The sequence below is a fragment of the Mauremys mutica genome, unplaced genomic scaffold (genome assembly GCF_020497125.1).
Source record: "Mauremys mutica isolate MM-2020 ecotype Southern unplaced genomic scaffold, ASM2049712v1 Super-Scaffold_100100, whole genome shotgun sequence".
NCBI classification, from domain to species: Eukaryota; Metazoa; Chordata; order Testudines; family Geoemydidae; genus Mauremys; species Mauremys mutica.
Genome location: NW_025423267.1, coordinates 1,000,729 through 1,017,048, shown reverse-complemented (window position 1 = coordinate 1,017,048; position 16,320 = coordinate 1,000,729). Strand labels below are relative to the sequence as shown.

At 51.8% G+C, this 16,320-nt stretch overlaps 1 protein-coding gene and 2 non-coding genes across 3 annotated transcripts in view; 1 reads left to right on the top strand and 2 right to left on the bottom strand.

Moving 5' to 3' along the window:
* Positions 1-16,320, bottom strand: part of LOC123359042 (E3 ubiquitin-protein ligase TRIM71-like) — a 191,784-nt gene that overhangs the window by 149,469 nt on the left and 25,995 nt on the right.
* TRNAI-UAU lies at positions 2,321-2,414 on the bottom strand. The gene is made up of 2 exons: positions 2,377-2,414; positions 2,321-2,356 (listed from the first exon to the last, which is right to left on the bottom strand). It is a non-coding gene; the product is annotated as a tRNA-Ile (tRNA).
* TRNAR-CCU lies at positions 11,037-11,109 on the top strand. The gene has a single exon. It is a non-coding gene; the product is annotated as a tRNA-Arg (tRNA).

Genomic DNA, 16,320 nt, shown 5'->3' with positions numbered 1-16,320 from the left:
AAGCCCGAGTCCTTCACCCACATTCCCTAGAGCATTGGGCCACCATGTGGACATTTAATTTCCGACCTCAGTTTCACACAAAGACAAAATTTGCTTTGCACAGATCCATGAAAAGCAAAATCTTCCTGTGTCTCTGGTCTGAGCCAGGGCATTTGATTCCAGTGAACCCTTCTCTCCTGCAATGGCGACGGTCAGACAGAGGGGACGTGGCACCTCCATCCCTGCCAGGGAGGTATTGGCTTGGCTCTTTCTTTCTGCTGCTGTTGTTAGTCCATGAAACATCAAGGGTGTAATGCAAGGCTGAGTTCATGCACCAGCCCCCTGAAAAAATTTCAGTGCCCCAGAGAAATCCTGCCGCCTGCTATTGGAATGATGTGCTGGAGATTTGACTAGGAAAGGGACTGTCTGAATTGTCAGAGTGGGGAATGAACAACAATCTACAGCAATGTCATTCACACAGACACACTCTCATCCTGCTCCAGCTGGAAGGGAAATGGGCAGGAATTCTCGCTGTTCAGCCCAGGACACACTTACACTGATGCGCAGTCATGAGTGTGCTGGGGAAGCTGGTCTGAGCAATTTGAAGTGACAATTCAGTGAGAACAGAATCATCATGTAATGAAACAACTGTGTATTGAGTAGTTGTGGCCAAGTGGTTAAGGCAACGGACTAGAAATCCATTGGGGTCTGTCCGCGCAGGTTCAAATCCTGCTAGCTACGCAAGCACTGCGCTGTTGTTATTATTACTGTAGTCTTAGTGCCTGAGCATCCACAATGCAAACTGGAGCCAGATCTACTTTCACTCTGTCTACACTTAAAACGCTGCTGTGGCCCTGCTATAGCACTTTGGAGTAGACAGTGACTGGAGGGGTTTTCCCATCTCTGTAATAGCTACATGGACAGAACAATTCTTCCTTTTCTTTAGCACTAACTAACCCGGGCTTAGGTCACCTTAACTCTATGGGTTTGGGGGGGGGTCACACCCTGAGAGATGTCCCTCTGCCAGTTCAGTGCCCAGCGTACACCAGCCCTTAGATCCCTCTTGGTATTTCAATGCAGGTACTGACCTGTGAGAGGAAAACATCAGCTCACAAACACAGAGACTGAATTCCCCACATTCAATCTCTCTGCACTTTCCAGAAAATCATGAAATTCAATTCATTCTTGCTAGGCCAGAGAAAAAATAAGTGACACCAAGTTTTTGGCTTGGTTAAATAAAATTAAGTGTTTAATTAATATGGTAAAAATCTGCACTGATTCCTCTAACTAACACCACAGCGTGAAATAGGAACAGAGACAAAGCTTGTCAGTGACGACTAATTTCACAAATGATCTTCCCATTATTAATTTCCACGCCGCCCCCATTGGAGGTCTGGGCATCTCCAGTGTCACTGCTCTGCATTCATCTTCCCCTTAGAATTGTTCTCGGACATTCCCAAATTTGGAAAATTGTGCAGGTCAGAATGTGAATAGTGACCCCGTCTCCTTCCTGCACCTGCTCCACAGCAGCTTCTCCACCTGCAGAGTCACCCCAGCACTGCAGTGCAGCCGCCCAGGGTTCAGCAGGGGCCCCTGGCAAGGACAGTGGGTGCAGCTAACAGCCCGGTGTGCCTGGCCCTGAGGCAGCTGTAAAAAGGCAGCCCCCCCCCACAAGTACAGAGACTGAATTCCCCAACTATAACATCATGACCCCCTGTAGAAAGCCACACGTGTCAGTTGTATTTTCACAGGGAGATGCAAAAATCAAGTGACACCAATTTTTAAGTTGAGTAAAAAAAGTTGAGGAGATAGTTATTAACCTCACAAAAATACACTAAAGATCCCTCAACATAACACCTGAAGGTGAAATATGAACAGAGACAAACCTTGTCAGCAAAGGCTCATTTCCCAAACGATCCTCAAAATGTTACTAATTGCCACCCCTCCTCCACAGGAGCTCTGTGCAGTGTAACTGTTCTGCAGGCAGCTTCCCATTCAATGCTGTTGTGGGACATTCCCAGGCCTGGAAATGTACCAACGACAGAATTTGAAGAGCAAACCTGGCTCCCCGCACCAGGCGGGATTTGAGTGTTTTGTCCCTGTCATTTAGTCTTTGTCAATAGTACAGACGCCAGGGGCAGGACTCCAGGCTCTGCTTGAGGGATCCTGGCACAGGGGCTGGGGGGGAGAAAGGATTGTAGCTTCTGACCTGAGCTCTGGAGAGGAGGTAATAAGTGAAGGGGGCATTTCTGACTCTGCCCCTCCTCAGCGTCCCTGGGCTGGAATTCTACATTCCACAGGCCAAATGAGGGGGTGACACCACTTGGCTAATGAAAACCAGTGCTCCAGGTGAGGCTTGAACTCACAACCTCAGCATAGCTCCTCTCAGCACTGCCCTATAAGTACTGTGCGCTAACCAATTGTGCCACTGGAGCACCTGTTAATTACTGTTCTCCCAGTTCCCTAGGCTGATAAAGGCGAGGAGTGACCCCAAAACAGTCTCTGTGGAGCTTGAGAGCAGGTAGCGACAAGTGTTGTACTCGGTGGGGTAGATCCTTCTTAAGGCTTCCAGGCACCATTTGACCCTTTTGTTCTTCCCTGTGTAATAACAGAGCTGGTTAAGACTCAATGGAGAGTCTTGCTGCAGACCAACAGATCTCAAATCACTGATAACCAGCTCTAAGCGTTAGTCCTGCTTTGGGACAGTGTCTCTCATGCAAGAAACTGCCCAGTCTGCGCTAGCAGTGAGGCTCCCTCACTAACAGCTGAAATCAGGGAGAGCTGTGTGAAGTGCAGGGCCCCAGGGGTGCCTGAACAGGGGGGAACAACACCCCAGGACTTTTAAACATGGGAGGGCTCTGCCTTGCCACTTTGTAATGACCGTAAGGGCAGGAGGAAGGGGCAGCATAGGAGTCTGTGTAGCTCTGATTTTTGTCTTCTGACAGTAGCCAATACCAGGTGCCCTAAAAGCCACTCCCCAACACACCACTGGGAGTTGAACCCAGGATCTCCTGTTTACAAAACAGATGTTTTAACCAGCTACGCCATGGTGCCTGCTGTTACTTACAGTATCGTGTCTGCACACACCTGACTCTGTGCCAGTCCCCACTGGGCCCTGACAAGTGTTGCTCGTGATTGGATTCTGTAAAGCAGAGGAGCAGGTGAAGTTTTGCTCCCAAGGTGTGTGTGCGATTCTTTGGACACGTCTACACTACAAAATTAGGTTGGTGTAATTACATTACTTAGGCTGGCAATGCAGTTCTATCAACCTAATCCCAGTGCAGATAGCGGCTCAGCTGTCAGAACTTTCCTTTGGAGCAGGGGGACACTGAAAGGGGAGGGGCCCAGCCTCTGTAGCAGAAATACAGGGCAGGCGAGTTCACAGCAGGCATGGTGGGATACTGGTGGAGACCAGTCATGGTGATATAATGACCAGCAGCATTTACACTGACAATTTATCGCTTGAAGTTTGCTGCAAAAAGCTCTAGGCCTCTCGTCGAGGTGTTTTTATTTTGTCACCAAAACAGGGCAGTTTTGTCGCCAGACGTGGCATTGCAGTGTGTGCACCAGCCACAAGCTGCCGACCGAGGGTGCGTTGTGTGTTTTTCACACACCTGAGCAATATAATGATGCTGAAATAACTTTGTAGTGCAGACCTGGCCAAAGATTCACACACACACACACACACACACACACACACACACACACACACACACACACACACACACACACACACACACACACACACACACACACACACGCGCGAAAACGTCACCTGCTCCTCTGCTTTGCAGAATCCAAACACAAGCAAAGCTTGTCAGGCCCTAGTGGGTCTGGCAGGGAGTCAGCTGTGGGCAGACACTGTGTCTTAGTTATAAGCAGGCACCATGGCTTAACTGGCTTAAAGCACCTGCCTTATAAACAGGAGATCCTGGGTTCAACTACCAGTAGTGCATTGTTGAGTAACTCTTGGGGTACCTGGTATTAGCTACTGTCAGAGAACAAAACACAGAATTGGGTGGGCCTTTGGTCCAGCACAGTATAGCTGTTTTTATGGTTTAAATTACACTCACAGGCTCTGATGACAGAGTTACTGAAAGTTTGGGAGTTAAGAGCTGATAGGTCAGTGGTCCAGCCTGTCACAGATGACCCCCCTCTCCCTGGGACAGGGGCAGGTCTGGGATCTCACACCAAATGCTCATTGTGGCTGCCAGAATCTGTGAGCAGCTCATTCAGTTTGACCGAGGGTTGAGTCCTGCTTCGTGCACCGTGTGAGAGAATGAAAATCCTAAACTGCCCTTTGAAATAACGAATGCAGCAGGACGTATTATTGTCCCTGCCCCAAAGCAGACAGACCAATGGAGAAATGCCATTGAGTCCAGGGTAATACTCCACTGCCATTTTACCTTTTTTGCTTGCTAAACTCCCTCCCAACCTTGAGGGCTCCCAGAGCCTGATATTGAGCTTGAGCTGAGATGTCTACTTTTAAACGCGCTCTCTGTGCGACTGCACATGGCTAAGCAAAGAGAACAAACCCCCAATGCCCCCTGTGCTTTGGGAGCCAGGTTTGCTGTGGGAATTCTGTAGATCAGATGACCTCATGCCTGGGCATTGTGATTCTTTACCAGTTTCTCTGACACTGGGGCAGTTTTATGCTCACAGCTGTGATGGCCAAGTGGTTAAGGTGTTCGAGTCGGAATCCAATAGGGTTCCCCTGTGCAGGTTCAAATCCTGCTCTCAGTGAGGCCTGTGTTTTAGCCAGTCTCTCACCCGGGCAATACCTCTGTACAGCCCCCTGAGCCACTCTCAATTCTCTCCCCACCACAAGTAAATCCTGTTCTGCTCCTTTCATGGAGATCCCTGGGACACCCCCTCACACTGTGTCCCTGAGGGGTCAGGCAAACTCTCAGCGCCTGAAGCCTCTGCCACTCACCTGGTGCCCCATAGATCAGCCATAGCCCTGGTTCTGCTCCTCTCCCTAGAGTGTGAAAGGAGCCAAGTCAGTGACTCCATGGGGGCTGCAGAACCAACAGAGGAAAAATAGGTGCTCAGCGCCCACTGGCAGCCAGCTCCCCCCCACACACACTACAGGCCTTGCCGACAAGCTCCTCCTCTTCCCCTTCAGCACCTCCCACTTGCCAGTGATCAGCTGTTCAGTGGGGTGCAGGAGGCGCTGGGTGGGGAGGGGGAGGAGCAGGGAGAGGAAGAGGTGGGGGAGGGAGAGGAATGGGGCAGGAAGGTGCAGGGTGGGAAGAGATGGGACAGGGGTGGGGGCTTGGGGGAAGGGGTGGAGTGGGGACAGGGCCTGGGAAGGAAAGGGGGGGCTTTGTCACAGACCCCTCTAGGGCCGGCCCTGAAGGGAAGCACCGACTCTCACAGTGACAATACAACTGACCGGCCTTGCGGGGGAGGCTGAGGGAGATCCGCACTCACCAGGTCTCTTCTCTCCCCCACGGTGAGCCAGACACTGCTCTCTCCTGGCTCTCACTCTAGCAGCTGGATGCCAAGGAGCCATTTCCCCACAGGAAGTGCATTGAGTGCCCCTGTGGTGCTAGGGGGCTGCTGCTGCTGCTGCCTGTGGGGCTGGCAGGGGGGCTGATGTCTGCACAGACTCTCAGCTGCCAGGCCGGAGGGGGCACTTGGGACCTTACCAGACTGGCTCAGTGAAGACGGGGGGGGTTAACAGAGCAATACAGACGCTCTCCAGAGCACGGAGCAGCATCCGCCCATGCAGCCAGGCAATGAGCATTTCCCACAGCCTGGAGCCGAGGGGGAGGCGGCAGCTGCTGTTCCAGCTCCTCGGGGACAGGCCCTGTCAGCCAACAGCCACTTCTTACTCCCCACAGCTAAGGGCATCGGGTTCCTCCGGTGGGGGTGTGGAGCAGCCGTTCGTTTTCCTGTTCGCACTCCTCTGCCATGTGAAAATCGGGAAGGGGAGGCAGAAGCCCCACGTCCCTCCCAAAATGATACCCAGTGGGGGAAGGTAGGACAACAGGGTGGGGCGGCAAGTGGTGGCCAGACTCTTGCTGCCAGGGTCTAGTCTAGCTCAGGGTCGAGCTCAACTTCCTCCCCACATCACTGGCCCCCTGTGTGTTGGCACCGACCCTGTTCAGCATGATGTTTTCAGCCATGCTGTCAGACGCCTTTCAGAACAGTTCCTTGGGAGTCAGCCTGAGATACAGGACTGATGGGAAACTGTTCAACCTGCGAAGACTCCAGGCTGTCACCAAGATAAAGGAGACTGTGCTACGAGACCTCCTTTTTGCTGACGATTGTGCCCTGAATGCTGGATCGGAGCAGGAAATGCAAGCCAGCATGGACAAATTTGCAGCAGCATGCGATAACTTCGGCCTTCTTATCAACATAAAGAAAACCGAAGTGATGCACCAGCCAGCTCCAAAAGCCCAACACCAAGAGCCCACCATCACAATGAAGGGGCAAAAGCTGCAAGCAGTGGACCAATTTACATACCTTGGCAGCACCCTCTCCCGCGCAGTGACAATTGACATCGAGGTCAGCTGCAGAATCGCCAAGGCAAGCTCTGCATTCGGCGGACTGCTGACCAACGTGTGGGACCGCCATGGAATAAGCCTTGCTACAAAGCTTAAAGTCTACCGAGCAGTAGTGCTAACTACCTTGATGTATGCCAGTGAGACCTGGACTGTATACAGGAGGCACGCTAGGCAACTGAACCACTTCCACATGACTTGCCTCCGCAGACTTCTGAGGATTCGGTGGCAGGATAAGGTGCCTGACACAGAAGTCCTTTCCAGAGCAGGCCTGCCGTCAGTTTACACTCTGCTTATGAAAGCCCAGACACGCTGGGCAGGCCATGTTGCAAGGATGCCAGACCACCGCATCCCCAAACAGCTCTTCTATGGTGAGCTGTCTCAAGGAAAGCGATCGCACGGGGGACAAAAGAAGCGATACAAAGATCGCTGAAAGCCTCTCTTAAGTCCCTGGATATCGACATCACCTCCTGGGAAACCCTGGCACAAGACCGATCAACATGGCGTACGCTGATCCACCAAGGCTGCCAAACATCTGAAGCCAGAAGGATAACCCTAGCACAAGAGAAGCGAGCACTCCGTAAAGCCAGAGCTGCAAATGTTGCAACAGTGGTGCCCACACATGTCTGCCCGACATGTGGCAGAACATTCCGTGCCCGTATTGGCCTTACCAGCCATTTGCGGACGCACCGTGGACAGCTCACAACCTGATAGATGTTAAGGTCTTCTTCGAAAACGATGGACGAACATCATCATGAACTGGGACCGTAGAGATCATTGTTGCCACCACTGTTATATATGTGCAGCAAATATTGTGCAAAGGTTGGCGTGTGAGGTGTCTAGGACAAGGTTATGATTTGCTGGTTATAATGATGCTGGCTGTGTGTGTGCACCATTTTTGTATTTGAAGTTATGAATCTGGGCTATGTACTTGTATCTCAAACGTATTTGATTCCAAGTAGCCTCAGTGATGCATTTGGTCAGCTTCTTGAGAAAGGACTATTCTCAGTAAGTGCCCAATTAAGAAATGCTTAACTGACACTGGACTTTGGGAGACGCCAATCCACATCTGAGCTTTCCTGAGACCGTTCAAACTAACATGTAAACAATGGTACCGGCCTACAAACTGAGTCATGCATGGACATGTGATATGCCCATGTGATTCCAGACTTCATCTTGCTGCTGTGGTTTTCCACAGTAAGAATGGAGGACAGTCCCCATCACTGCACAAGAAGAGCAATGGAAACATTCAATACTGAAATGTGATTTGTGGCTGGGAGACGTGTGAGAGCTGAAAAAATCCAACGTGTTTGTTCACGTCAGACGTGAGAGATCATCTGAACTAGTCAAAGCAGTGCCCAGATCTCAGCAGTCCTCTGCTTTTGAGCACCCCTCCCCCTTGTAGCTAGCTTGTTCTGTAGCCCTTCCCCAGCTCGGTCAGAGACGTACCTGAGCTCTCCGCTTTGTGTTCCACCAGACTTTGGCCTGGTCTAGGCTGACATAACTGCAGGGCTCAGGGCTGTGATAAACCCACACCTCGATGTAGCTGTGCTAATCTCCCCACTGCTATAGACGCGGCGGTGTCAACAGAAGATGCTTCCATCAGCCTGGCTGCAGTCACTTTGGGGGTGGGGTTCCTGCAGTGACGTTAAAACCCCTTCTGTGGCTGTTGGCAGGGTCTCTACTGTGCCGCTGTAGTCCCGTAGCACAGACCTGGCCTTGGTCACTGCTAGCCATGTTGCTGGAACCTGCTTTGGCAATAAAACTCCTCCTCTCCCTTCTTCCTCCTATTTTCCTCTTCTCTTCCCATTTTACACTGGTGAGCCTGAGCTCAGAGAACCTGGCCCTGGACTCCCTGGGCCGCTTGGTTATGTCACAAATGTGATGCAGATACTTGAGTCAAGTATCTGCAGTGAAATGAAGAACTCAGCTGCCTGCCGCTCTGCTTAGCCTCTCCAAGGCCTGGGGTCCTGCTGTGCCTGCAGAGCAACAGAAGCGGCTGTCTCGAGAAGGTCTCACTGTCCATCCCGTCAGTGGTGGAGGGGTCTCCGTGTCGGGGGGTGGTGACATGGAGGGAGTGTCGTGGCGAGATGGCTAGCGGGGAGAGGGAAGCCGAATGAAAGCAGGGATCACTGTGCGCTTCTCTAGCAGGTTTCACCCAAGGGGCAGGTGACACTGCAAAGGTGGAAAACCTGAGACGCAAAGAGCAGCAGGGACTTGTCTGGGCTCCTGGCTCCCTGGCCTCTGTTCTGGCCACTAGACAACACTACCTATGCTCGGCTCCCTAGGGTTAGGTGGGGATACAGCTTTAAAAGGTATGGGCCATATCCTAAGCTGGTGTAAATCCGTATAGCTCCACTGACGTCAATGACTCAAGTTTCGAGCAGCCGAGGATCTGACCCAATCTGCAGAGTTTGATTGAAAACTGGGTGAATGAGTTAACAGACTTGCTCATACAAGCACCATCATTCTCTTCTCACAGGAGGCTGGAACAGCCCTGTGGCAAGGGGAGGGAATTAGCCCCAAGAGAGGAATCCTTCTGGCCAGAAGGGTCACAGAGGGACAGGACTGAGGCGCTTTGGCAGAGCTTTGAGAATAAGTGCTGGACTGAGTAAGCAGCAAGTGTGAAGATAGCTGACAGTCCTGGGGCAGAGAGGAATGCAGCCAGGAAGAATAGAGAAATTCAACCACTATCTCTGGGTGGGTTTGTACCCCCATCCTTTTGATGAATAGCTAAACCCACTGACCCATTACACTACAGAGACACACAGATGTGCTAACTAAAGCTGCTGCCTAGAAGCCTGCACATTTGCCTGCCAGCACTAGTGCTCCCAAGGCGCTAGTGTGGATGCTGGAGGCTGGGTGCTGTCTACTGCAGATGAAAAGCCAGCAGAGTGGTGCAGTGGAAGCATGCTAGGCCCATAACTCTGAGGTTAAAGGATGAAAGCCACCCTCTGCTGCGCATGCGTGTGTTCCTTTTCCCTCTGGGCCTTCAAGCGAGCCGGTGACCAGCAGAGCATCAGGAGCCTGGGCCATGAGACAAGAGGTGGCTGAGGCAGAGCGGCTGCCTGCCAGGGTCAGAATGGAGGACAGTCCCCATCACTGCACAAGAAGAGCAATGGAAACATTCAATACTGAAATGTGATTTGTGGCTGGGAGACGTGTGAGAGCTGAAAAAATCCAACGTGTTTGTTCACGTCAGACTGGCTCTGGCTGCCTGGGCTGAAGGCAAGCGGCAGGCCTGGGCGTGGCGAGGGCCTCCTGTCCTGGAATGAGGCTGCAGTGCTTCCTGGTCCCCTTTTCCCACCACCCCGGCAGGCGGCTGCTGCGGGAGAACACGAGGGAGGCTCTGGGGGCGCTGGGCAGCGCTGTGTGTGTGGCTGTCAGGGGAAAGAGCCGAGGCTCCCGACTCGACCTGCCATTGACTGGCGTGGCTCTGCGCGCCGTCAGCCGGGGCGGGGCGGGCCAGGCCGCGGACGTGACTCAGGCTTGGGCCGCATGGCCCCACTTTCCTGACGAGGCATGAGGCAGGCCAAGAGCTTTGCACAGCGTACAGGGAAGTGGGAGGGAGGCGTCTTCGGGCCGGCCTGTCTCCTCCGCTTCTCCCTTGCCGCTTGGACAGAAGTGGGAAAGGAGCGAAACATACACAACTGAAGATTCTGCACTTGGATTAAGCCCGAGTCCCTGACATGGCTGCTCAGAGACGGGCTTTTGCGGTGTGGCCCCCACACTCTCCCAGCCAGCAGGTGACCCCACTGTGTCCAAGAGGGAGCCTTCGAGGTGGCAAAAGGGGGACATCACAGCTCCCAGCAGACCTTAAGGAGCCCACGAGGAGCCTTCAGTGGCATCCCTGGGGGAGCATAAACTCCCCCTTCTGTGCCCATAACACAGAGGTTGATTAATCAAAACCCTCTTCTGCCAGCACCAGGCCGCCTTCTTCTTACACTGGGCCTGCAAGTGAGGGGGCGGCTGGCACAGCGCCAAGAGTCTAACCTGTGTGGCAGGAGGCGGCTGACGCCCACAGTCTGCTGGGGAGCTCCCAGAAGTTATTAAGGGACAGAGACTCCTCAATGCCCTTAGTAACAAGGGTTTGGGGGTCACCGAGGCCAGTAAGGGGGTCACTATGTCGGCCTTATAACCCTGGGTGTCAGGTCACTGTGCAGCTTTGATCTAGAGCTTGGATCCCAACAACCGACCAGCAGCCCACAGCCTCCCCCTGGGTCTGGCCCACCTGGTTACTCCTTACAGGCCGACCTAACCCCCCTTCCAGCCCCGGATTCGCCCCCTAATCATCCTACTGCCACTCAGAGCCACAGCTGTGGAGGTGCTGAAGGAGGGAGGGGTGACTCTAGGGTGGGGTTCTTCTCTAAAGATGGCTGGCAGAAAGGTGGTGCTCAGCTCTGTCAGGGACCTGCCCAGGTGCCTCGCTGCCAGGGGATGCAGACGTTTCTGTAAGGCGATTAAATGGGGTATTTGGCTTCTGAATGAATATGAGGAATGTGCAATTATGAGAGGGAATTTCCATCCTTCTTTTTACTGCTTTTTAGGGCCCCAGTGGCCTAATGGATAAGGCATTGGCTTCCTAAGCCAGAGATTGTGGATTCAAGTCCCATCTGGGGTGGCAAAACTCCTTCTTTCTTGTATATTGCAACAAAGCCTTGGTGTTATTTTCCCCAAGGAAGCTGGGAGACGTTTGAACCCAAAGTACTGGATCTTGGGAGCAATCCCCCAGAAAGAGCATCTTCCACTTGACAAATGCTTTCTAGACCCATCAGTAGCAAACCCTTAATACTAGTGTTTGTCTGAGAATAGAAGGAAGGGGAGTGTTTACTCCGACACCCCAGTGAGTGACACAGACAGAAAGAACAAGGCTGTCCTGAAAGAGAATGGATCTGTCTGGAGACAAAGCAGAACCTGAGAATGAGCAACAGTGTGAAAAGAAGAACTTCAAATGTGTGTTAGGTGTTAGTTAGGTTGGTCTGACAAATTTCAAGAAAATACTAATGTTTGTAGACTGATGCGGACACTGGCTGTTTCTGATGTTTTACTGAGAGTTCGTTGAGAAATATTTTCCTTAACTATGTTATGGAATATTGGGTGGGCTATGAAGGCACCTTTCCTCCTGCTTTCGCCCTTTGAGACAACACGGCTACATGGCATGCGGTCAATGCTCACTTTCCAGTCAACTGCTAGAGAAGACAACACAGACAGGGATGGCAGCAGGGCAGACTGGAGCTCCATGGAGATGGTGGGACCAGGTCTCATCAGCGGGGAGGTGGCCACCCCAGCATGCACAAGGCTGAGCCAGCAAGTGTGGTGTGTGCTCCATGGTGCCCCTACTCACTGCACATGGTGGTGGAGGGCAGTTACTGAGTTCAGTTGGTCTGGCAAATTTAGGGCTTGGCTACACTTGCAGAGGTAGAGCACTGGGAGTTAAACCACAGCAGGGAAACCGCTGCCGTGTGTTCACACTGACAGCTGCAAGCGCACTGGAGTGGTCACATTAGCAGCTCTGGCAATGTCACAGAGAGCAGTGCATTGTGGTAACTATCCCAGTGTGCAAGTGGCTGCAACGTGCTTTTCAAATGGGGGACGGGGGTGGAGTGTGACAGGGAGTGTGTTGTGTGTACGTGGGGGGAGCGACGGTGTGTTTGGGGGGCTGAGAGTGTGTCAGCATGCTGTCTTGTGTGTTCGGACAGCAGCAGACCCCACCACCCCCATACACCCTCACAACAGCAGCATTCCACACTAATGGTTGCTTTGTCCCGGAGCAGATAAGCAGCCGGCTGTCAGAAATGGAGCTTTGAAAGGGGATCTCCGCATGCCTGCAGCCGATTTCAAAACAATGACCAGAGTGGGCACTTGACTTCAGGGGATTATGGGACATTTCCTGATGCCAAACACAGTGCAGTGATGCAACACGTCGTCCACACTGATGCCAGGGCGTTTCAGCTGGGCTCAGCAAGCTTTATACTTCTCATGGAGGTGGATTACCAGGAGTGCTCTGGCTGCAGAGCCCAGGTTCTCCATGTGCCTTGCCAGTGTGGACACCTCAGGAGTTAGGGAGCCCAGGGCTGCTTTAATGGGCTCTAACTTGCAAGTGTAGCCAAGCCCCTAGACTATGTCACTTGTGTGACTTACTTGTGCTATTGTAATAAATACAATAGACGTGCAATGGTCAGAAATTGCACCAGCATAGAAGTATATTAAAGGGAAACCCTAAGGAAATTAAGAGTTTAAATTATCCTCCACATGTCCCACATCCCACTAAAATGAATCCAACCCACAGGGCACGTGGGCAGAAGTATCGGTGTCAGGATGCTACATGGTTAGCACAGTAAATGAAGCTGCAAAATAAATGATGTTTAAATGACCTCACTCTATTTTTTACAATCCGGTATTAAGAGGTAATAGATACAGATGGACACCAGGCAGGGTTGTTTGGAGGACGAAGCGTTTATGCTTCCATCACCCACCACTGTCAAGTTTTAGCCAATTAGGACAAGTCAGCAAATAAGAACAACCTCAGGTCTCAGTAACTGCTGCAGGTAGCAAAATCCTACAGGGAGCAGTTTCTGGCACTACACCAGCGCAGCTCTGCTCCCCGGCTCTTCTCGGGCTCCTGCTCTCTCCTTAGCTCTGCCCCACTCTGGCCTAGGCAGTTCCAGCTCCCATGGAGGATGGGACCCCCTGGCCTGGTGACTCCCTCATTACACTGCCTGGCCTGTCAGTGCGGCTAACTTGGAGCTTTGGCCTCTCCCCATTGCCCCTGGGAACTGTCAGTCTCAGGGGCCTGATTTCCCATTGGCCCTTCCCCCTTCTATTGGTGCTGGGAACTAGCCAACCAAAACCCCCACGAAGTTTTAGTAAAGGGTTAACAGTCCCTTACTTGAGCCGGCCCCATGAGGGTCACCGATGCACAGAGACAGCAGCATGAGCTGGTCCCATGGTGTAATGTTCCATGGGCATCCTGCTAGATTGCCAGCTGCTTTTCAACTGCAGTGTGGAGACTGTTTGTGTGTGGGGAGAGACAGTGTGTGTGTTGAGGTAGGTAGGAGCGGATCATTATTATCCCTACGTGAAAGAGGGAGAAGCTAAGGCTGAGAAAGGAGAATTGACTTGTCTTAGGTCACACGGCCAGTCAGTGGCAGGGTTGGGAATAGGACCCAAGAGCCATGATTTTCAAACTAACCATCGGATCTTGAATTTCAGACATTGAATGACCTGAATAAAGTGCTCTCAGATGAGCTCCACGCCAACAACAGTGCACAGGAATTATTCAGCAAGTATTCGAGGAGAACTGCAATGTTAGAGAGAATCATGAACTGCTCAGAGACCATTTATGCAGAGAAGCAGCAAAAGTCATCAAACATATGACTGGTTCTGATTTATTTACTCGATGTTAAAAGAGAACAACAAGGACCTGAGTCTCCTCCCTGTCAATAACCCCCTGCTCAGCCAATCAGGGTAGAGCCTGAGGATGGGAGGCTGAGGGTTCTCACCAGGGAGCCCAAAGGATGGCCCAGGTCACCGGTGGGGATCACTGCCCGAGCACTATTTCAGCCTCACATTTTTGGGTGGACCTCCCACAGTGGGAGCTGCAGAGCACTCCCCCACAACACACACACACACACACAGCTCCTGCTGTTGGGAGGGGAACAGGAGAAAGGACAAAAGAAGCAAGAGACAAAGAGAAAGGAGGGAGGGAGGGGTGGATGGAGGAAAAGGTGAAACCAAAAGGACAAACCCTAATATCCCCAGTGATTCTAAGGGACAAAATCCCAGGCGCGCAATAAAATTCTGCCTCCTTAAGCTCGTGTTTTCCATGCCTAGAATTCAACAGTCACCAGATGGATCAGACTGAACAGGTTTCAAACCTCGAGGAGGCTCTTACCTTCTAAACAGGGACGGCTGTTTTCTAGTAAAATCAGGAAAAGGGAAGGAGAAAAGTCGAAAGAGGTTCCTCCTGGCGCTCACGTACGTGAATCCGAATACTCCCTCAGTCCTCAAAGGGGTCTCTGAGGTTTCCCTGGCCCCTCACCCCTGTCCTGCCTGGCTGATGTCAGGAAAGTGGTGGATTCTCCATCTCCTGATGTCATCTAATGGAGACTAGATGCCTTTCTGGAATGTGTTTGCCCCAAAAGTAGCTCTGGTGTCATACAGGAGGCCTGTGATATGTGATATGCAGGGGGTCAGATTAGATGCTCTAATGGTCTCTTCTGGCCATAAAGTCGACTCATTTCTGAAAAACTGAGTGTAGCATTGGGAGCAGCATCTGATGTTTTACTGTCTAGCCGGCTTGCTTCCTAGAACGAACGCTCCTTGATTGGGGTGATCCACAGGGAGTAGCTCAAACCTCCAAAGTGCCTGGCCAGGGGCAGGACATTAGCACAGCAAGGGAGGGGTGTGGCAGTGACATCACAAAGGCCTTTTGCAGGACCTCAGACTATTGCTCAAAGGTGGTGGGGAGGTGGTGACCTCACAGAGAGATCCTGACATCAGCCAGGCAGGACAAGGGCGAGGGGCCAGGGAAACCTGGGACCCCTGTGGCTTTGCTTCAGCAAGTCTCCTTCTCCAGGTCTCTCTTTGAGGACTGAGAGAGTATTTGGGTTCACGGACGTGAGCACCAGGAGGAACCTCTTTCGTTTTCCCCTTCCCTTTTCCTGATTTTACTAGAAAACAGCCGTCCCTGTTTAGAAGGTAAGAGCCTCCTCGAGGTTTGAAACCTGTTCAGTTTGATCCATCAGGTGACAGTTGAATTCTAGGCATGGAAAACACGAGCTTAAGGAGGCAGAATTTTATTGCGCACCTGGGATTTTGTCCCTTAGAATCACTAGGGACATTAGGGTTTGTCTTTTTTGTTTCACCTCTTCCTCCATCCATCACTCCCTCCTTTCTCTTTGTCTCTTGCTGCTTTTGTCCTTTCTCCTGTTCCTTTCCCAACAGAGGTGTGTGTGTGTGTGTGTGTGTTGCGGGGAGTGCTCGGTAGCTCCCACTCTGGGAGGTCCACCCAAAAATATGGGGCTGAAATAGTGCTCGGGCAGTGATCCCCACTGGTGACCTGGGCCATCCTTTGGGCTCTCTGGTGAGAACCCTCAGCCTCCCGGCCTCAGTCTCTACCCTGATTGGCTGAGCAGGGGGTTATTGACAGGGAGGAGACTCGGGTCCTTCTTGTTCTCTTTTAAGACCAAGGAAATAAGTCATAACCAGTCCTATGTTTGATGAATTTTGCTGCTTCTCTGCATTAATGGTCTCTGAGCAGTTCATGATTCTCTCTAACATTGCAGTTCTCCTCAAATACTTGTTGAATAATTCCTGTGCACTGTTGTTGGTCTGGAGCTCATCTGAGAGCACTTTATTCAGGTCATTCAATGTCTGCAATTCAAGATCCGATGGTTAGTTTGAAAATCAGGGCTCTTGGGTCCTATTCCCAACGCTGCCACTGACTAGCCGTGTGACCTAAGACAAGTCAATTTTCCTTTCTCAGCCTTAGCTTCTCCCTCTTTCAAGTAGGGATAATAATGATCCGCTCCTACCTACCTAAACACACTCACTCTTCCCCAACACACACACTGTCTCTCCCCACACACAAACAGTCTCCACACTGCAGTTGAAAGGCAGCCGGCAATCTAGTAGGATGCCCATGGAACAATGGGATCGAGAAACCTGCATCACTGAAAGTACAGCCATGCAGACACCACACACCAGCCTTCTCTAGCTGGCAGAAATCAAACGTCCACAGAAAGGCCCCTATTGTGTCATACCCCAGCTCCCTAAGCCCTCAGCCACCACGACTTAACAAAGGGGCTTTTCTACACTCTGGTTCTGGTCT